The sequence below is a fragment of the Octopus bimaculoides genome, chromosome 6 (assembly GCF_001194135.2).
Source record: "Octopus bimaculoides isolate UCB-OBI-ISO-001 chromosome 6, ASM119413v2, whole genome shotgun sequence".
NCBI classification, from domain to species: domain Eukaryota; kingdom Metazoa; phylum Mollusca; class Cephalopoda; order Octopoda; family Octopodidae; genus Octopus; species Octopus bimaculoides.
The window spans coordinates 1,658,416-1,667,742 of record NC_068986.1 but is presented as its reverse complement, the minus strand read 5'-3'; the positions used below and the strand labels follow the sequence as shown (position 1 = coordinate 1,667,742).

At 35.2% G+C, this 9,327-nt stretch overlaps 1 protein-coding gene across 6 annotated transcripts in view; it reads left to right on the top strand.

Moving 5' to 3' along the window:
- LOC106881073 (organic cation transporter protein) overlaps window positions 1-9,327 on the top strand; it is a 311,309-nt gene that overhangs the window by 117,280 nt on the left and 184,702 nt on the right. For all 6 annotated transcript variants that reach the window (XM_052968543.1, XM_052968540.1, XM_052968541.1 and 3 more), the window contains one exon: window positions 6,174-6,215. The gene's annotated coding sequence lies outside the window, so the exon portion shown is untranslated. The remainder of the gene's footprint in view (window positions 1-6,173; window positions 6,216-9,327) is intronic.

Below are 9,327 nucleotides of genomic sequence, written 5' to 3'. Positions count from 1 at the left end.
ATATATATATATATATATATATATATATTCCCTCAACAATTCCACGCTTGATAGGTCCATTCACTTCTGGGTCTTATTGGCTTGACTGCCAATTAAATACCACAGGAAGATCTTAGTGCCTGATACAGGATATATTATAATCCCAAAGATAATGTATGAGTCATAAGTCTTCAAGCTGCAATGCCTACATATTTTATCAGGTCCTTCTGATGAGTGGTCATCATGTTATCATCCAATCAGGCAATGTGAAACTTAAGTAATTTGTTTATTAGTCCTCTTAAATTTCTGCACATTGTGCCTGTGCATATATACATACATACATATGATATTCAAAATGGATATCAAATATTTGTTATCACATGCTACATGTGATAAGTATATTAAGGCTGGTTTGTTTCACCCAGATCAATCTTGATTGTGTAGACCCATAATTAACGGTATTCTGATCATTCACAGCTGACTAGACTTGAACAACTTGAGATAAAGCACCAGGATCGAGGGTATAGCACATTTCCCAGTCAAGGAATTGAACCCCCGAATTTATAATTGTGAACCAAACACTCTATTCATTTGGACATATGTTGATTTATCATACTTTCTGTTAACTTATTTCATATTATATAAGGTCACTTTTTTATCAACCATTCTGTATGGTAGTGTTGGTGTTGGTGTTGGTGAATGTTTTGGTGGTGCTGGTACTGGTTCTAGTATGTGTTGCCAAGCCATACTTGCTCATGAGTGAAAGCTGACCTTATTTGTACTTCCTCTTTTAATACAGCAGAGTATGATTTCAGCTGAGACTCGGCTGCTATTTCTACCAAGTCAAGCAACAACACAAGAACTCCCTTGTTGGCTTGTAATAAATTGTCATGCTCACAGTTAGAATACTGATCACCAAATTCCTTTAAACAGCTACCTCTGTTCTCTAAGTCTATTCAAGAACTTTACTGCTAACTGTGAATCCTGCTGATCAATGAATTAATACAAAGGAAACAGCATCAATATTCAAAGAATAGAAATTTGAATATTTATTTTCTGATGATTTAACTATAAATCACATTCGAAGCGCTGCTGAACATTCCGATTTGAAAAGCCAAAAGCAATCTCCTGCAAATGTTTCTACTGAACGCAAAAGGAAGAGCTGAAGCTGTATAAGTAGCCAAATGTCTACCAAGAGAAGCACCAGCGATTAGATGAGCGACATAAAACAAGTTATTACTATCTGTTCTATAAATGACATCAAAGATAGGCTGGATGAGTTTTGGGAAAGGTATTTCTATCAGACTATATCTAAATAACATCTATATGAGAAATGCAGTTGGCATGCCGAGGTTGTTGTTTGCCCATTCGTTTTAGATTATTGATACCGTCCTTACAAATATGCTTATAGATTCACATAGAGTAATCTCTGTCTTTATGTGTGAGTGTGTGTGTGTGTGTGTGTGTGTGTGTGTGTGAGTGTGTGTGTGTATGAATATAAATGAATGTAGTCTGTGCACACACATATATCTATGTATATATATGTGTTCACATGAATATAATATATACCTCTGTGTTTGTGTGTATGTATGTGTATATACATATGCATGTGTGTGTGTGTATATATGTATATATATATATATATATATATATATATATATATATATATATATATGTACACACGCACACACAAATTTATGTGCATGTATATAAACGTGTGTGTATATAAACATATGTGCATATATGTACCCGTTCATGTGTGAAGCTGTGAAGCTATTATTCTTAGAATACCAAACCTGAAAAAAGTTTCCTGATGAAAGCTTTCAACCATTTAATGGAAAGCATGAACATTTATTTGAATGTTAATTTCTAATGTGAAATACTTATGTGACTTGTGATGCTTGACCAGAAATTTGAGGGCAGTTATTTTGGTGTGGTACTAATGAAGTTTTTGAAAATTTTATGTAATGTTGTTTAGCTCCAAACCAGCTCTGATCAAACAGACCTGTGATCAAAGGTGCTCCACTTGTGATCGTTCTCTCTCCTCATTTTTTTAAAAATCCCAGTGTATCCAGGAACACATTATGCAATGTGCTCTCATTCTCCCACATATTTTTTCTTTTAAAGATGGTTGCATACAATATGAGAGAAATTTGGCTGCTATTTCTAGTCAATTGAGTAATGACATAGAGGTTCTGTCGTTGATGTAAAGTTTACATAAATTTCCAAATGCCATTTGCATAAATAAACTTCCAAACTTTCATGTAAAGTTTATTTTTATATCTTGGCATTTGGAAATGTGTGTGAGTGTGTGTGTGTGTGTGTGTGTGTGTGTGTGTGTGTGTGTGTGTGTGTGTGTGTGTGTGTGTGTGTGTGTGTGTGTGTGTGTGTGTGTGTGTTGGTATCATTGTGTGTACTCGTGTCTTGTGTATGTATCTATTGTTAAGAGGAAATGTGTGTATTTGTGAGTGTGTGAGTGCACTTATCGCTAAGAGGAAGTGCTGTGTGTGTGTGTGTGTGTGTGTGTATGTGTGTGTGTGTGTCTATATGTGCTTTGTTACGAGGAAATATTTGGTAAAGATTTCATCTCTTCTATTTTCATATTGTGCCACTTGATCTATGAATGACCTCATGCCGCTGTGGCTGCTGGTATTATCCTAACTAGCTTCACAGTTGCAGCTGTCTGACATGAACGCTGCCAATAAAATGGTTAAACGCAATGCATTGGTCTTGTATCCTGGCAAGTCCATGTTCATTCGATCTATTTTATGAACCATGTTGTGTTGTTGCTACTGTTTAGCTCCATGTTAGTTTCAACTGAGCAGGCCGATACTCAAAGGCATTCCAGATGTGAGCATCTCATTTATTTTGTATATCAAGAACAATATTATCCATTGTGACTCTCCTAGCTTTCAGTCTGGTTTTAGAACTATGTTGTCTTTGGTGTTAGTGTTGTTGCTGTTCTTCGGGACAAGGTTAGCCCTGATTAAGTAGACCTATGATCAGAGGCATTCCGGTTGTGGCCATCTCATCTTTTTGTACACCATGCGCTATGTTGTTCAATGTGTTTTGTCTCTTTCCCCTTTTAATCAGTAGGTTTTGAATTGAAGGCATGTCGCTTTGTGGATAAGGTGTTAGGTTTACAACTATAAGGTTGTGGGTTCAGTTCTCAGACAGTGCCTTGTGTTTTGAGTAACAGTTTCAGCAACTGTGAGCTGTGTGTGTGTGTATGTGTGTGTGTGTGGTAAGAAGCTTGCTTCCCAATCATATGGTTCTGGGTTCAGTCCTACTATGTGGCACCTTGGGCAAGTGTCTTCCACTATAACCTTGGACCGACCAAAGCCTTGTGAGTGGATTTGGGAGACAGAAACTGAAAGGAAGAAACCTGTCATATATATATACATATATATATATATATATATATATATATATATTTATTTATGCATATATACACACATACATGTACATGCCTACATGTTTGTATGTATGTATATATCTATGTGTGTGTCTGTATTTGTTCACCCATCCCTCCTTGACAACTGGTGTTGGTGTGTTTACGTCCCTGTAACTTAGTGGTTTGGCAAAAGAGACCGATAGGATAATTACTAGGCTTAAAAAAAGTCCTGGAGTGAATTTGTTCAATTAAAATCCTTCAAGGCGGTGCTCCAGCTTGGCCATAGTCAAAGGACTGAAACAAATAAAAGTAAAAACAAAACATAGTGTATCTTGGACAGACAATTCTGTATGTTCTTCCTTTGTTGAAATGGTTGTCTGAAATCAGAAGGAAATGTTGTCTGCTGTTTCTCACAGGTTCAAATGGCTGCAAAGAAGTTCTATTAGCTTAAGGTGAGAAAGTAATTTTGTATGAAAGTAGGTTGACAGTGGCATGCTCTGGAGATCAGAGATAATTATGATAAAACTAAAAAAAGGTAGAATAGGAAGCTACATCATAAAATGTATAGAAAATATAACAATTTCTTTTAATGTTGGTTCTTTGTTGCGATACAAAAATAATTTGTTTGTTTGTTTTAGATATTTGATAGATTATCAATGTCTTTTGTGCATAAGTGTGTTGTTAATCTCCAGGTAAACAAATAAATAACATTTCCATATCGCTAGAAGTTGAATTACAGCAAATGGATACTTTGCGTCCATTAGTAAAAGAGATTAGCATTGATCTTAATCACAAAAGATAAAGCCATATCTAAAACCCTTGTCTGCAAATGAATGGCAGTAACTTTGTTTGATACTGTAGGGAAAAATAAATAACTAAATGAATAAAGTCTATAAATGAAAGTAGTTTTGCTCTTTAAGAATTTTGGGTTAAGATCTTCAATGTAAATGTTCTAATAGAAATTACTTTTACCAGAAAACTAAATACATTTTTATCATCATCATCATCATCGTTGTTGTTGTTGTTGTTATCATCATCATTGCCATCATTACCACCACCACTTACCCCACCACCACTTATTGTAAAACATTACAAAAACAGTGTCATTCTCTTGTAATCTTCCATGAAATTATACTTGGCCATTGTTCTGTTCATGTGTGAAAGACTTGGAGAAATCATCATCATCATCATCATCATCGTTTAACGTCCGCTTTCCATGCTAGCATGGGTTGGACGATTTGACTGAGGACTGGTGAAACCGGATGGCAACACCAGGCTCCAATCTGATTTGGCAGAGTTTCTACAGCTGGATGCCCTTCCTAACGCCAACCACTCAGAGAGTGTAGTGCAAGCATAAAAAAATAATCATTAAAACAATGATGATCGTGATGATGAATGATATGTATATATACATGTGTGTGCATGTTTGTTTGTGTGTGTGTGTGTGTGTGTGAGAGAGAGAGAGAGAGACTGAGCACAGATTACTTTTGTTTTGACATGTGCATGTTGATTACAAATAAAGATCACCATTCATAGAAATGGTGTCATTTGTTTGTCATCTGCCATGAAAGTATATCCAGACTTTGTTGTTCAGTAGATGAGAAAAATATGATCTTGTTTGGAAACAGGTGGAAGTTGGCCACAAGAACAATGGCTGTTTAAAATATATACTTCAACAAAGCCACGTCTGATCCATACAAACATGGAAAAGTGACTTAAAACAATAATGACAAAGGCATCAATGATGAAAATGTGATGGTGATTTGTAGTCTATGTTTATGTCTGTGGTTACACCAGTCTTTAAAAATAGAATAGTGTTGTTTATCTCATATCTTTTGATGATTGCTAGTAACCTTCCACTAAAATAAGTATCAGACATTTTATACCAGACTTGACTCCAGTGCTGGGTTTGAAATGCATGCAGCCCAACAACCAAAAAGGTTATTGGCCCTTTTTGTCACTGGCTGACAGTATTGCAAAGACAGTTACTTAACTACCTCTACTGTGCCTCAGCTGTTTCCAAAAGCAGGTGCCTAGATCTAAGTACATTTACCATTTTTTCAATCATGGATATGCCACAAACGAAAAGCAAGTCAGTGCATTCAAAGCATCTATGGAACCACAGGGGATGCCAGGTATTGGTTAAGTAAAACTGCATATCTGTCGTAGGGTGCCTCACACCAGATTTTCTTACTCCCTTTGCCTTTTCTAAATGCTCAATAAATTACCACACAAGGCAGCAGAGGTTTATTTGTATATTGGGCAGGGTTTGTGCGGAGCCAGCTCCACTCTCTTAACCACCAAACTTGTATTGGTTTGGTGCAACAAGTACCAGGAGTCCAGTAGTTATCAGAATAAAGGATTTGTATGGAGTTACCTTTTCTTAGATGAGCAGCTAAAGTGCTGAAGGGCCTTACCTGCCCTAATTCTATTGGTATGTCTGTGAGGTAGAAACGAGTTTTGATGTCACTGGTGCCAAGCTGTATCAGTCTTTGCCTTTCCCTTGGATAACATCGTTGGCATAGAGAGAGGAGGCTGGTATGCATGGGCGACTGCTGGTCTTCCATAAACAACCTTGCCCAGACCTGTGCCTTGGAGGGGAACTTTCTAGGTGCAACCCCGTGATTCTTGCTTGACCCTAGTGGGGGGGGGGTGTCGTGTTAACCTTTTCCCAAAAGAGTAGAAGTAAATAAAAGAATATATATTACATTGACATTTTTGTGCCACAGTTGTATGTTTATTTATGTTTATTTCTATCAAAATGACAAAAGGGAATAATTAAAATTTATTTCAATTTCAGAGTTGTCTCCCATGCTGTTCTTGACAAGAATTAATCATTAAGGTAATGACTTCGTTTTCTTTTCAATATTGATGTAATTGTAATTGATAGAGTATCTGTTTTATATGCTTGCACTAACTTAAATACTTAGATCAATTTCAACTAATACAACTGTTAAGTGGGTATTGATATATATTTTATGCTTCAAAGAACAATTTCATAATTTGATTGCATGTTTAATTATATTAGTTTCAACATTTTATGTTATACAGATTCAACATCTAATTTAATTATTTCAGCATATCTTTTGAAATGATATATTAATTAATATTAGATTTAAATGATAATTTCTGATTATTCCATTGTATGAGGAAGAATATGATTTTTCATTGATATCAATCAATTACATACGTTGATAATAAATATTAGTGTTTTGACAATTTTCTGTATGGTTGCACAAGGTTTCTTTGTTGTAAGTTTACATTAACCAACAAATACATGGCTTCTACAAATGGAATGAAGACAACCCATCTTTGAAGTATTTTCCTGCAGGGGTTCACCATTAGATTGTTAGGGGATTCAAACTAAGGATAAAAGGTTCTGAGAGGTTCTTGTTATTCTTGTAGTTTAGCCCCATGTCAGATTTGAGACCAATAAAAAAAAGTCTTGGGGTTGAGTTGTTTGACTAAAACCCTTCAAGCAGTGCTCCAGCATGGCTGCAGTCAAATGACTGAAACAAGTCAAAGAATTTAATTTTATACAATCTCTGATATAATTATAAAATTATAACAGAATTTTTTAGGCATCAAATGGCTGTGAGGGTCCACCCAAGTAAAATAGGAATCAAAAGTTCCATCGGTAAAAAATGGTTGAGAAACACTGCTGTATGCAAATTAAAAATGCCATAAGCCCTAATGAAGCCCTAATGAATTCCACAAAGCAAAACCATTGAGCAATTTTCCCTGTCTGCATCAACATCTGTGCTGCCCCCACCAAACTCAGTTCTTGTCTCCATTTATCATTTATTCTTATCACAAGCTTTCCATACATTTCATTCTTGAAACTCAAACCTTACTCTCTATATGGGGTTCTTTTATGCTGTCCAAGACGCACCCTCACTGTAGTTATTTTTTTTTTTTTGCTTGAAATAGCAGCTAAATCCCTCAAGTCATACTCCATCATCTTAGGAAAGGATACATTGGATAATGTGACACTGAGTTCTCTGTGCATAGGAAACAGAGGGATGGTCGTGGCTGGAAAGCTTTTGATAATTTATACGCCTGAATGGGAATGACCCAGAACTAAACTAAAACAACTTCTCTCTCCAGCCTGTGGCCATATTGAAGTCACTCTCCCTATTTTTCCCTTTTCTCAGATCAGTGAGTAACTAAGGCCTTCCTAATCTAAACAGGGAGCTTCTATATGGTCCTCTGAACCAATGGAAACAACAACCAAGTCTCCCTTAAGTCAAACGCTACTGTCTTGACTAAGGAAAGAACGTATTAGAGATATATTAATCCTTCAATGTTCCGATTACTCTGTCAAATGTAAAGCTTATTTATTCACTTTCAATGATGTGATTGTTTTTAGAATGACATTGTAAGGTAGGTGTGAGAAACAGGATTTGATTGATCTGAGCATAAAAGAGGTAGAAAATTTGGGCCAGAGATGGCTGATTTAAATGCTAAAAGATTGAACTCCAGAAGTCTTACTCAAGGTGCTGAGTAGTGGAAACAAGACCAGGACTGTGTGATTATTAAAGCGAATTTCTTAGCTACAGTGCTATGTCTGCACATCTTTTTTCTCTCCTCTCTGATAGAAATTAATGTATAATCAAAACAGTCTCTCGAGAGAAACAAGGAATAGAATAAAAAAAAAAAAAAAGGCCTGGAGAAAAGATAAATGGCAAATATTTATATTTGATAAAAGTATTTACTAGAAGTTACCTATTATCTTTACACTGTTGGAGAAAGAAAAAAATGGGAATAAAAACAGTTATATCGCTGCTTATATCACTTAGCACATTTCATAGTCTAATGTCAGTATGTGGGTAAAGTCAGGTGGAGAGTAGAACTTGGCAGTCAGTGATAGTTTGGTTTGTTAGCATTATGAAAACATACTTTACACTCAATTTAGACTTTTCTGTGTAAACATTTGAGGAACTACATATAGTAATAGGGATTATTATATATGACAATAATGTTTATGGCGTTAAGTAAGCTGTTCTCATGAACTATACTGAGTGGTCTGTTTGCTTGTACGTCACTCAATGCGGTATATATACACATATACATATGTGTGTGTGTGTGTGTGTGTGTGTGTGTGTGTGTGTGTGTGTGTAAAATTATGATTATCTATACAAGCTGGTGTTTTATTGCTATTAAAAAATCAAAAACAAATAGCAAAGAAAGAAATGAGAGAAAAACAGTTGGACTTTCGTTTATAAATTTATGGCTGAACATATATTCGATATGCGTTTCTGAATATAATGTTTGTATGATGGTTATTTGTTTGTTTGTTTGTTTATGTTTGCACTGCATATATATATATATGTGTATATATAAAAGAGACCACTATATATACAGTTGTGGTGGCAATGGTGGTGGTATTGGCGATGGTGATGTTTGAAAATAATCAAGAGAAAGAGAAAAAGAAAGAGGTTAGACAGGGAAAAAAATTGTACTGAATACCCCCCTTCCCGAATGGGAAGACAAAAAATGTTGTTTATCATGCAGCTTTGAAATAAGTTCCAAGTCCACATATTATATCATTGTTTTGATGAAAATTGTTCATTGCTGGAAAATATTGGTCAAGTTTAATAAAATTTGATACGTACTCAATGCATGAAATGTTATTGTTGGACTCAAGGCCCAATGAAGAGCCCTGCACAGGAGCTAGCTTAGAAGTCACCTGATAGGGCAGCTTTTAGCTTGAAACACCTGTACCGCAGAACCCTTTGTGTTTTTGTTTTTATTTTTGCATTTACAATTTATATATATATATATATATATATATATATATATTTATATATATATAATGTGTGAATGTATGTAAATAAGAATGTATATATACACATATATATATACACACACACACAAACATAATTCTTTATATATATATAATATCCATACATATGTAAAAATGCATGCACACACACACACACACACACGCATAT